Raw genomic sequence first — 12,851 nt, forward strand, 5'->3', positions numbered from 1 at the left:
ACTCCATTACTAAAGAAAAGGCATGTCGAAGCTCGTTTAAAGTTTACTACAACTCATTTGGACAAGCCTATGAAATACTGGGAGAGTGTAGTCTGGTTAGTTGAGAGCAAAATTGAACTTTTTGACTGTTATACTACACGCCATGTTTGGAGAAGAAATGGCACTGCACATCACCCTAAAAACACTACACCAACAGAGAAGTGTGGAGGTGGAAGCATCATGGTGTGGGGCTGTTTTTCATCTCATGGTACTGGCAGACTTCATATAATTTGAAGGAACGATGCATGGAGCCCTTTACTGGGAGATTCTTGAGAAGAATCTGCTGCCATCCACCAGGATGATGAAGATGAGACGTGGGTGGACCTTCCAGCAGGACAACGATCCAAAGCATACAGCAAAGGAAACTCTCAGTTGGTTTCAGAGAAAAAAAATCAAGGTGTTAGAATGGCCCAGTCAGTCACCTGACTCGAATCCAATTGAACAAGATTTAAAGACAATATGTTTAGAAGAACGGGCCAAAATCACACCTGAATACTGCGGCCCATTAATTTCTTCATGCTTTTTTCCTGTGTCTTTCTGCTTTGTTACACATAACTTCATTTATGGACTTTAATGTTTGGATTTCTTTATATATGTGGATTTCTTGAGTTAATACTGATGTCTGGTGAAAATTTCATATGAATAATATTTGGAAATATATTTACTGAAAAAAATGTTGATGCATCCAATACTTATTACCCCTACTGTACATAGATAAATTAAACAGTTCTTTATGGGGCATTAGGACAAATTAGTTTGTATTTTTCATGTTATTGACGTCCATTTTCTTTCTCCCTAGAGACAGAAGAACATGATGCCCACAAGAGCCTCCAGTAGTCATCAAACGACTGCTGGTGTTCTTTCTATTATGACCAGTCAAGAACAAATACACACAGAACTTCACGTCTGCTCATATTGTGGGAAGAGCTTTACTCACCAGAGTAGTTTACAAAGGCACCAGCGCATTCACACAGGAGAAAAACCTCATCAGTGCTCACAGTGTGGAAAGAGTTTCAGACAGAAAGCTAATCTCCAGCTTCACCAGCGCATTCACACTGGAGAGAATCTGTATCACTGCTCACAGTGTGGAAAGAGTTTTGCTCAACTTAGTAATTTCCAACAACACCAACGAGTCCACACTGGAGAGAAACCATTTATCTGTGTACAGTGTGGAGCAAAATTTACTAACAAGTGTAATCTCAAAAGACACGAACTTATCCATACAGGAGAGAAGCCGTATCACTGCTCACAATGTGGAAAGAGTTTTGCTGACTTGAGTAGTTTCCAAAAACACCAACGGATTCACACAGGAGAGAAGCCGTATCAGTGCTCACAGTGTGGAAAGAGTTTTTATCTAGAGCGTGCTCTCCAACAACACCAGCGCATTCACACTGGAGAAAAACCGTATCAGTGCTCACAGTGTGGGAAGAGTTTTAATCACAACCGGTCTCTCCAGCGTCACCAGAGTATTCACAGAGGAGAGAAGCCGTATCACTGCTCACAGTGTGGGAAGAGTTTTAATCGAGAGTGTAATTTCCAAACACATCAGCGCATTCACACCGGAGAGAAACCTTATCAGTGCTCACAGTGTGGAAAGAGTTTCACCCAACGAAGTGGTCTCAAAACACACCAGCGCATTCACACAGGAGAAAAGCCGTATCACTGCTCACAGTGTGGGAAGAGTTTTAATAAACAGACTTGTCTCAAAGCACACCAGTGCATTCACACAGGAGTAAAACCGTATCACTGCTCACAGTGTGGAAAGAGTTTTAATCGACAGGATACACTTCAGTATCACCAGCGAATTCATACAGGAGAGAAACCATTCATCTGTGTACAGTGTGGGGCAAAATTTACTCAGAAGTGTAATCTCAAAACACACCAACGCATCCATACAGGAGAGAAGCCGTACCACTGCTCACACTGTGGAAAGAGTTTTGCTGTCTTGAGTAGTTTCCAAAAACACCAACGTATTCACACGGGAGAGAAGCCATATCACTGCTCACAATGTGGGAAAGGTTTTACTTACCCAAGTAATCTCCAAAAACATGAGACCATTCACATGAGAGAGAAGCTGGGTTAGTGTTGACCGTGTGGGATGATTTTTGTACAACTGTTTGCTTTTACTTTGAACAGAGATTTTCTTGTTTATTAGAAAAAGTTGGATTTATTATAAAACTTGTTTCGGGTACTTGTTTCGGGTGTTGTCACTGTTTGTGGGCCTGCCAGACCGACTTTTCTAACTAAGCTAGTTTGGTGTCGCTAGCCAAGGGGAGGCACAACTAAGCTATCATTTTATGGGTTTAGCTGCTACAGTGCCATGCAACATACATTATCTTTCCTTATGCTCTGCTGATAATAGCAATTCCTATCTGAGGATGCTACTTATTGATTTCAGCTCAGAATTTACAGTGGCTCATACTGTCACTTTAGAAAAGTTGATAAACAAGCTCACACATCTTGGCATCAGTACCTCCCTCTGGATAATGGACTTTCTCACAGACAGACCATAGTCTGTGAAGCTCAGCAAAATGACTTTGTCCACCCTCAGGCTGTGTGCTCAGCCCACTACTCTACTCCCTGTATACTCATGACTGTGTTCCTGCTTATGGTTCTAACACCATAATCAAGTTTGCAGATGACACCACAAAGGTTGGCCTTTTTAGCAATCATGAACGGCTTACAAGATGAGGTCCAGCACATGGCAAAGTGGTGTGCCAATAACAATCTGACCCTCAATAACCAAAGAATAACCTACCTGTTTTTGGCACAGGTCGTGGAGCGATTGGGTTTGGTGGAGGATGGCGAGGGACTTGACGATCTTGGCTAGTGGGGGAGGCTTCCCCAATCACAGTTTTTGTCACCACTGTAGAACCTTGGTGTGTAAATGTGTGGAGGAAGACATGGGAGACAGTTGGAATTTTAATCGAGCTCCACAGTCAAAACTCAACAAAATCAAAACAACTCAACAGAAACCCATTTCCCCCAGTAATTTTTTTTTCTGAAATTCTATTAATATCTAAAATATAAACAAATCAGTGATTTTTAAAGTGCTGTTATCTTCACCAATATAACCACCCAATTCTACTTACATAAAAGTAAAATGAACAACATTCATTCATCCTTATCTTCCAAATCACGACCCTCACCCTTTCACTCCTAGCTTTATTTTTTTTATTTTTTTTTTTTTAACCACGTCGTCCAAAGTAATTTATCGAAGAGAAATTATTTATAATCGCACTGCTCAGTGTCACCCAGATGAGGATGGGTTCCCTTTTGAGTCTGGTTCATCTCAAGTTTTCTTCCTCATGTCATCTCAGGAAGTTTTTCCATTTGCCACCGTCTCCTCTGGCTTGTTCATTAGGGATACGTTCAAAAAATTTTATCTGTATTTCTATAAAGCTGCTTTGTGACAGTGTCCATTGTTAAAATTGCTGTATAAATAAAATTGAGTTGAATTGAATAGCTGTGTAACAGTGTAGTGTTTCCAGTATAATCGCATCCCCTGTAAATTTGAGCAGTTCATTGATTAATTTCCCCTCAGTCCAGTAGGTGGCAGTAGAACACCTTTAACCTGTGAAACCACCTCAAATCGAAGAAGACGACGACCTGCAGGTTTTCCCGCCTGGACAGCTGTTCCATGTAACTTTTCTGCTTGAATGTTTACAATACAGTCTTTACAGGGACAGTTCGATCTGATCCAGTTTAAAAGAAAGAAGATCACTGAGGTGGATTCATGTGTTGATCTTTAAATCCTGAGGTAAGTTAGAGTGAAAATGGTTCTCTGAGCTGCTCGGTCTCAGCTAGAACACTGACTGGATCCTAAATGGATCTCTGCTTCATATCTAATAGCGTCTAGTGCAGATAGATGACTTGTACCTTTTAAATAAATAAGTATTTATATAAATCTGATCTCTAGGAATTCTAGTTTTATCATTTTCTTGACATTGCTACCTCAGCAAACATTTTCCTCATCGGTTAAGCATTATTATCGACCCTGGGTCTTCACAGTGTCGGGTTTTGGCAGACATTGAATGAAAATTTAATTAGAATTATGGACATACACGACTCTGAGTGACCAATAAACACAGCCAGCTCGAGCCTTTTAGGGCTTATATGTGCATTAAGGTGCGTTAAGCAAGGTAGTTCTAATACAGTTTTGGGGGGATTGCTGTTTATATGTAAATCTGTTAACTGGAAAGTTTTACTGTTTAACTACATATTACACACCGTATTACCTCACTCTTATACAACAAGAGATTATAGACATGATGGGCTACAAGAAAATGTATGCAAAAATGTATTGTTGTATGATGTATGTTTTTTGTTTTGTTTTTTTAGTTTGGATATATAAACACTATACAGTTGCAATCAAAATTATTCAACCTCCATTGCAAATCAGGTTTATTGTCAAAATTTATATACTTTCAGCTGTTTGAAATGAACAAATCAAACAAAAGCAATTGAAATAGTTAAAACACAACGAATGCTTCAAGTGGTTTCCCCAAATTCACCTGAAAAGCAACTTTCTCTGAAAAGTTCCAGTTTTGTTTCCTCGCTCCACAGAACAGAATTCCAAAACTTCTGTATATTTTTATATGATTTTGAGTGACTTTTCTTGTGCTTTTGGGTCAGTAGTGGTGAGCGTCTTGGAGTTCTGGCATGGAAACCTTCTGCGTTTAGTACGCACCTTACTGTGCTCACTGAAACCTCAGTGCCTATTACCACCAATTCTCACTGCAGGTCTTTTACAGTCACTCGAGGGTTTTTCACAACCTGCCTTCTCAAAAATCTGCTTGCAGCTGTTGATAGCTTCCTTTTTCATCCCTGTACAGGTATTTCAAGAATTTTCTGCTCCTAGCCAGTTCAGGTATTTTATGTGTTCCAGCTCAAGCACACCTGGTGCAACTAATGAAGCCCTTGATTAGTTTATATCAGGTGTGCTTGAGACAACACCTGTTCTGCATATTTCTGCTGTTGTGAGCGATTCTATTCAGGGGTGAATAATTTTGAAACTGGAGAAGTCATTATGAGTTTCATTTTCAGGTGAATTTGGAGAAACCACTTGAAGCATTCGTTGTGTCGAACTATCTAATTTGCTTTTGTTTGATTTGTTCATTACAAACAGCTGAAAGTCTGTAAATTTTGCCAATAAACCTGATTTGCAATGGGGATTGAATAATTTTGATTGCAACTCTATATATTTCTTGGACTAAGATATAAATGCCCTCAATATTGACAAAAATATATCAATTTAATGCATATGTAACAATAAATTATGTTTTATCTACATATTATGAAATTATATATTTTGAATGGGAAACACACATGTATAGATAGATAGCATATACATTAATGTATAACTTGGACAAAATCGTTAATATCATTAATACATATTAACATTACGAATATTTAAACAGTACACTATAATAGAAATATACACAAGAATGTACAGAACAAAATAGTTTGAGCCTCTTCAGTTTGCGTCCCTTTGTTTCCTGCCCCCTTTCTGTCAGCAGCTCCTTTAAAAAAATTGGAAATCACCCCAAGCTCCCTGCTGTTGCCTCTCTTATAGATGGGTTCTTTCTTATAGCTCCTGAAATCACAGAAGAATTATCATCAGTTTGTGTTCATCAATGAAAGATCAGGAACGTTGGACATTTCATTTTCATGTCTGTGCTCAAAAAGGGGCAATTAATTAATTTATGAATAATAGTGTCAGAAGTTGCACTTACATGATCAGCATGTCTACAAGCTTATCAATGAGTCCAGTCCATAATTTAATAACAACCATCCTACGTTTATACGTAATGTTAATAATTAATACGCTTTTTGATGGGTTTAAACTGAGAAATTTCCTCAGAAAAGATAAGAACTGTGTTCTGACAAGCTGGAATAGCTACTTTACAGTGAGGGGGGAAAAGTATTTGATCCCCTGCTGATTTTGTACGTTTGCCCACTGACAAAGAAATGATCAGTCTATAATTTTAATGGTAGGTTTATTTGAACAGTGAGAGACAGAATAACAACAAGAAAATCCAGAAAAACGCATGTCAAAAATGTTATAAATTGATTTGCATTTTAATGAGGGAAATAAGTATTTGGCCCCCTCTCTATCAGAAAGATTTCTGGCTCCCAGGTGTCTTTTATACAGGTAATGAGCTGAGATTAGGAGCACACTCTTAAAGGGAGTGCTCCTAATCTCAGCTTGTTACCTGTATAAAAGACACCTGTCCACAGAAGCAATCAATCAATCAGATTCCAAACTCTCCACCATGGCCAAGACCAAAGAGCTCTCCAAGGATGTCAGGGACAAGATTGTAGACCTACACAAGTCTGGAATGGGCTACAAGACCATTGCCAAGCAGCTTGGTGAGAAGGTGACGACAGTTGGTACGATTATTCGCAAATGGAAGAAACACAAAAGAACTGTCAATCCCCCTCGGCCTGGGGCTCCATGCAAGATCTCACCTCATGGAGTTGCAATGATCATGAGAACAGTGAGGAATCAGCCCAGAACTACACGGGAGGATCTTGTCAATGATCTCAAGGCAGCTGGGACCATAGTCACCAAGAAAACAACTGGTAACACAATACGCCATGAAGGACTGAAATCCTGCAGCGCCCGCAAGGTCCCCCTGCTCAAGAAAGCACATATACATGCCCGTCTGAAGTTTGCCAATGAACATCTGAATGATAAAGAGGACAACTGGGTGAAAGTGTTGTGGTCAGATGAGACCAAAATGGAGCTCTCTGGCATCAACTCAACTCGCCGTGTTTGGAGGAGGACGAATGCTGCCTATGACCCCAAGAACACCATCCCCACCATCAAACATGGAGGTGGAAACATTATGCTTTGGGGGTGTTTTTCTGCTAAGGGGACAGGACAACTTCACCGCATCAAAGGGACGATGGACGGGGCCATGTACCGTCAAATCTTGGGTGAGAACCTCCTTCCCTCAGCCAGGGCATTGAAAATGGGTCGTGGATGGGTATTCCAACATGACAATGACCCAAAACACACGGCCAAGGCAACAAAGGAGTGGCTCAAGAAGAAGCACATTAAGGTTCTGGAGTGGCCTAGCCAGTCTCCAGACCTTAATCCCATAGAAAATCTGTGGAGGGAGCTGAAGGTTCAAGTTGCCAAACGTCAGCCTCGAAACCTTGATGACTTTGAGAAGATCTGCAAAGAGGATTGGGACAAAATCCCTCCTGAGATGTGTGCAAACCTGGTGGCCAACTACAAGAAACGTCTGACCTTTGTGATTGCCAACAAGGGTTTTGCCACCAAGTACTAAGTCATGTTTTGCAGAGGGGTCAAATACATATTTCCCTCATTAAAATGCAAATCAATTTATAACATTTTTGACATGCGTTTTTCTGGATTTTTTTTGTTGTTATTCTGTCTCTCACTGTTCAAATAAATCTACCATTAAAATTATAGACTGATCATTTCTTTGTCAGTGGGCAAACGTAAATCAGCAGGGGATCAAATACTTTTTTCCCCTCACTGTAGGTAGCTAGCTAGCCATTATTATGTCTATCGTTTAAACAGTCAACAACGTCGAACACTCATAGTAAACACCTAAAATGTATATAAACTAATCTAAATGAATGAATATACTATTATTTTGTAATTTAAGTGAAAAATTACCTCACTAATTTCCTCTGAAATACCGTCTGTACTTAGCTGCAGCGAAAACTGGTTCAGTCCAGAATGGCAGCTCATTGGCTAGTGGTTGTGTTTTGTTTCATACTTTTGAGAGTGTGAGATTTTGATCAAGAGCTCCTTGACCTGAAAGTAGAGACATTTGGAGAATGTATGGCATTTGGAGAATGGATGTCGTTTTAACTTGCGCAACCTTGCCATCGGGAGTAACTTGGAGTTTGGTGTCTTGCCCAAGGACACTTTGGCATGTGGAGTCATGTGGGCCGGGAATCGAACCACCAACCCTACGATTAGTGGACAACCTACTCTACCACCTGAGCCACAGCAGCCCACTTTAAGGTGGTCTTTACTGAGTAGCTTGGCAGTACTTCAACACAGCAAGAAAACAATTAGCATGTGGTTCAGTCACACCCCATACTGCCACTTCTTCTATGCTTTTACAGGCTCAGTAAAACTGCTACAGATGGCTCCTATTGGTTATAGTATTTAACCACTCAACAGTAACCACACCATTCACTTTGTGACACTTGGCCAGTATATTAATTCGTAATTTAATATTTGAGGTTTGGGTAGTCTCATACAACTATTTTTTGTTTGTTTAGATAAGCGCACAGGAGCATCTTTACTTCCAGGTCAGGGAGCTGTCAATCCAAATCTCACTAGCCAATGAGGGTAAATTGCTGTTAAGCCCTGCCTACACGAGAGGTTTGTGTCAGAATGGTGAACGTAATCTTGAGAAGTTTAAACGAAAACTTTGAAAGCATAAATAAAAACTCTGTACATAAATAAAAAAGGCAGCACATTCATAAACCATGATTAGTGAAAAGGAAGCTTAGAAAACTGTTAACAAAAAAATTCTGTTTATTTGAAGCCCATGTTAAATTTTTTCCCACTGAGTTCATTGTTTTCAGCTTGAGACTCAAAACAGTGTCATTCTTAAAAGTGTTGCACTCGCAAAAAGGTTAAGAACCCCTGCTATTAGAGAAATGTAATGTGATAAAATAGAATATTATAGAATTTAATATTTATAGAAAATAATTGCAATTATACAGAGCTGTACAATGTATACAGAAACTATACAGTGTCCTCGCTCACTAGTCGCATTGATCGAGAGTAGAAAATCCTCCTGAGTCTCTCTGTGTTGGTCCTCAAGATCCGGTAGCACTTTCCTGGTGGGATAACTGAGAAGAGACCTTGTCCAGGGTGGTGAAAGTCCTTGACAGTATACCTGGCCCAGGTCCTGCATCGCTGGGTGTAAATGTCTGTGATACAGGGGAGAGAAGTCCAGATGGCCTTCTCCACTGATCCCACCATTCTGGACAGTGCCTTTCGGTTCTGGGCCGTGGCACCTCTGAACCAGGTGATTTTGTCCCCTGTGAGAAGACTCTACAGCTCCAGCGTTGAAAGCCGTCAGCATCCTGTGGGAGACCTTGACCCTGGCCAGACATTTTAGATGGTAGAGACACTGGCATGTCTTTATCACCAAGCTGTTTGTATGTGTTGTCCAGGAGAGGTCTTCTGTGAAATTGACCCCAGGGTATTTGAAGTTGCTCACCTTCTCGACTGTGGCCCCGTTGATCATCAGCGGGCTGTAGTTCCTCATCTGCTTCCTCCCATAATCAATAATCATCTCATTAGTCTTGGTTACATTCAGGGAGAGATTGGTATTGTGACACTGTGTGGAGAGGATGTCCACTTCCTCTAAGTAGGCCTTCACGTCATGACGTTAGCCCTCATCACTAACTTTGCTGTTAGTGATGAGGCCTACCACCACTGTGTCATCGGCAAACTTCACCAACTTGTTGGAGCTGTGTTTGGGTCTAAGCAGCTGGGGAGGGAGGAGTAGACTTGGGCTGTAACCAGTTTTTCAAAGCATTTCATCACTATAGATGCTACAGGACGGTATTCATTCCTGGAGGTAGGACAGAGGATTTTGGGGACAGGAATGATGGTGTAGGACTGAAAACACAGTTTGGTTGAGGGAGAGGTTAAAAATGTTGGTGAAGACTGGTGCTGCTTGGTTAACTCAGGCTCTTAGCACATGTCTGGGGGTGTTGTTTGGGCTGCATGTTTTTCTGGTGTTAACTTTGTATAGCACCTATCTCACATCCAGTTCTGAAATGACCAGTCCTTCCTCTTCCACAGTTAGACCTAATGGTCCATACTAGAGGTCGACAGATTGATCGAGTTCAAGCCGCACCTATAATGATTGTTGGAACAATAGTTAATCTACAAAAATCTACACCGATAGTTTTTCCCCGGTTGTGTCGGTTGCCGGAGCAGCTGAGAAGGGTCTGCTGTCGTTATACAGTACGAGAGCGGCCTCTAGAGGTGAAATAAAAACTATCACTGATGCCTCATGGTGTTTGTTTTGACACGGGAGACTACACTCTTCATGGAGCGGGATACTTCAGATGCAGATTTAAAACATTGATAACGAAAAGGATTTATTTGGAGTGTTACTTTTTGGTTCAGTTTGGATATATATCTTTTATTTACTTTAATATTTATTAATAGTTAAATGCTCTAATACTCTTTGTAACCGGTCATTTATCCACGACCGCCCACTTTAGTGCTAAAAATTCAAGTTGGTGAATTGGGTAGCGCTGTTCATTGTGGCTCACTTTTCTGCTGGCGAACGCCACCGGCCTTAGTCCTTCTAGGTGTTCTTGATAAAGTACAGCACCAAGCTCTTTTAAGCTTGCATCGGTGTGGAGAAAGTAAGGCTTGTTGGCATCTGCAAAAGCTAACACTGGCGGATTGGTGAGGCACTGGATGATCTGGTGAAACGCGTCAGTACAAGCCTGGTCCCACTGGTCACCAAATGGCTCAGACTCTTTCAGATAGGTCTTTGTCTTCTCTTTAGCTTGCTTCTTTCTTTTTGCGTGGGTGCATAGCCTTTAGTGAGTTCTGTGAGGCATCTGACAATAGCTGAATAGTTGGCTATAAACCTCCGATAATATCCACAGAATCCCAGGAAAGACTTCAGAGACTTCAGATCAGTGGGCCGAAGCCAGTGGGTGACAGCCTCAACTTTTCCGGGATCTGTACCAACGCCCTCTGCCGATACTATATGCCCCACATATTTCACCTTGGGTTGGCAAAACTGACATTTGTCCAGAGAGAACTTTAGTGCTACCTCCTCCAGTCTGTCCAGCACCTTGAGAAGCCTCTCTACATGTTCCTCCAATGACTTTCCAAGACTATTAGGTCATCTAGGTAAACCAATACCTGGAGAAGGTTCATGTCACCCACTGCTCGCTCCATCAGTCGTTGGAACGTCACAGGGGCTCCAGTGATGCCCTGCGGCATTCTTTCAAACTGATAAAACCCTAGTGGCAGATGAAGGCTGTTTTCTCCTTATCAGCTTCTGACATCACAATCTGGTAATATCCACTTCGCAAATCTAAGACTGAAAACCACTTGCTCTCTGACAAGCACTCAAGCGCATCATCAATGTGGGGAGTGGTATACTGATCTGGAACGGTTCGACTATTCAGTGTTCTGTAGTTTATGCACATTCTAACACTTCCATTCTTCTTTCTTGCTACGACTATTGGAGAGGCGTATGGGCTATAAGACTCCTTGATAATACCAGCTTTCAGAAGATCTTGTAAGTGTCTTCATACATCTTAAATATTCGCTGGCACTAATCGCCATGACCGCTCTCGGAAAGGTCTCGTGTCTGACAGTTGGATATGATGCTCTACACCCTTCGCTAGTCCCACATCCCACTCATGTAGAGAAAACACACTGGCTCGTTTTGACAGCTTTTGTCTGAGTCTAGTTTTCCAGTTTTCTGGGATGGGTGAAGTTGATGCCATGGGGGTCAAACTCTGGTAAAGTCACATCTATTTTGGATGCAGGTTTTGGCTGAAAAGCTGGCATCACTGAATCTGCAGAGCACAGGTTACCCGTAATTGTCCCAACTGGGAGGCTTGTATCTCTCATTGACTCATTGTGAACCAACACAGTGAAGTGCTCTCCATTTACTTCTGAACTAGGCACTACCATGGGTTGCAGCAGCAACCCAGCCGGCAGTGGGACCGTTTGTGAAGCTTCCACCATCAGCACTTATTTGTCCAAGGGCTTCTCTAACTCTACCTTACATACAGCACGGCGGTTACCACCAGGCCCCATCCACTTGACCCATCCTACTTCCTCTTCTCCCTCCCAGGCCACTGACGCCACCCTCTGGGCTGGGTCTTCAGCTTGGTTACCTAAGGTTTGTGCGATATCCAGCCTGGCTGCCTCTTTACACAGTTTAGCCAACCGCTTGAAGAGACTGGCATTGGTGCCCAGGATAACCGGAATCTGCTCTGGAGTTCTAGGGCCAGGACAGATAAGGGCAAGGATTGAGATGGACTCTTTGGACCCAGTCACACTCTCTGGAAACTCTGTCTACTACTACTTAGCCAAGATAGGGATAGCTAGTTTCACTTGGACCCCATATAACCAGGCCAGATACAGGATGAATCATGACATTTGACAAGTACTGCTTATACCAGTCCTCAAAGATGATCGTTACTTGTCAGCCACTATCCAACAAGGCACTACACTGTTGGCCACTCACTCTCAAGTGTACTACAGAGGATGGACCTATTAACCCTTGGGGGAATGTCTTTACCTCCTACTGAAGTCAACTCACTTTTCTTGACTGAGCATATCGTACCAGTACTGTCATCTTCTTGGTTTTGTGATTGTCCCTCTTTGGCTTTCTTGAGAGAGCAAATTCGTTTTTTAATGACTCTGTTCTGATTTTCTGCATTCTGACACTTGTTGGCGAAATGTCCATTTTCACCACACCGGTAGCAGATGCATTCTTCTGAGCCTCTAAAAGGCTTATATGGCTGTTGGCTGTAAACTTGTGACTTGTTTTTTCAAAGCTGCTACCCCTTTAGTTTCACGGCTTTCAGACACAGGCATCTCGGCTACTGGACTAGTCCCGTTATCAAAGCCCCATCAAGAAGTGGCAGATGATGTCATTGAGGCGAACCTCGACTTCGGCTCTTTAATCTCTGCTTTCAAACTCTGTAAGTCAGTCTGACGACTATCCACGTCTGGGTTAGCATGAACTCTATGTGCAGACAGATTAACCTTGACTCTAGCGGCAATGAACTCCTCTTCAGCCCGAATCTCAGCC

General features: G+C 41.9%; 1 pseudogene; it reads left to right on the plus strand.

The window, feature by feature from the left end:
• The window catches only part of LOC128610754 (zinc finger protein 585A-like), a 28,932-nt pseudogene that overhangs the window by 1,385 nt on the left and 14,696 nt on the right, over window positions 1-12,851 (plus strand).

This window comes from Ictalurus furcatus, chromosome 7 (genome assembly GCF_023375685.1).
Source record: "Ictalurus furcatus strain D&B chromosome 7, Billie_1.0, whole genome shotgun sequence".
NCBI classification, from domain to species: Eukaryota; Metazoa; Chordata; class Actinopteri; order Siluriformes; family Ictaluridae; genus Ictalurus; species Ictalurus furcatus.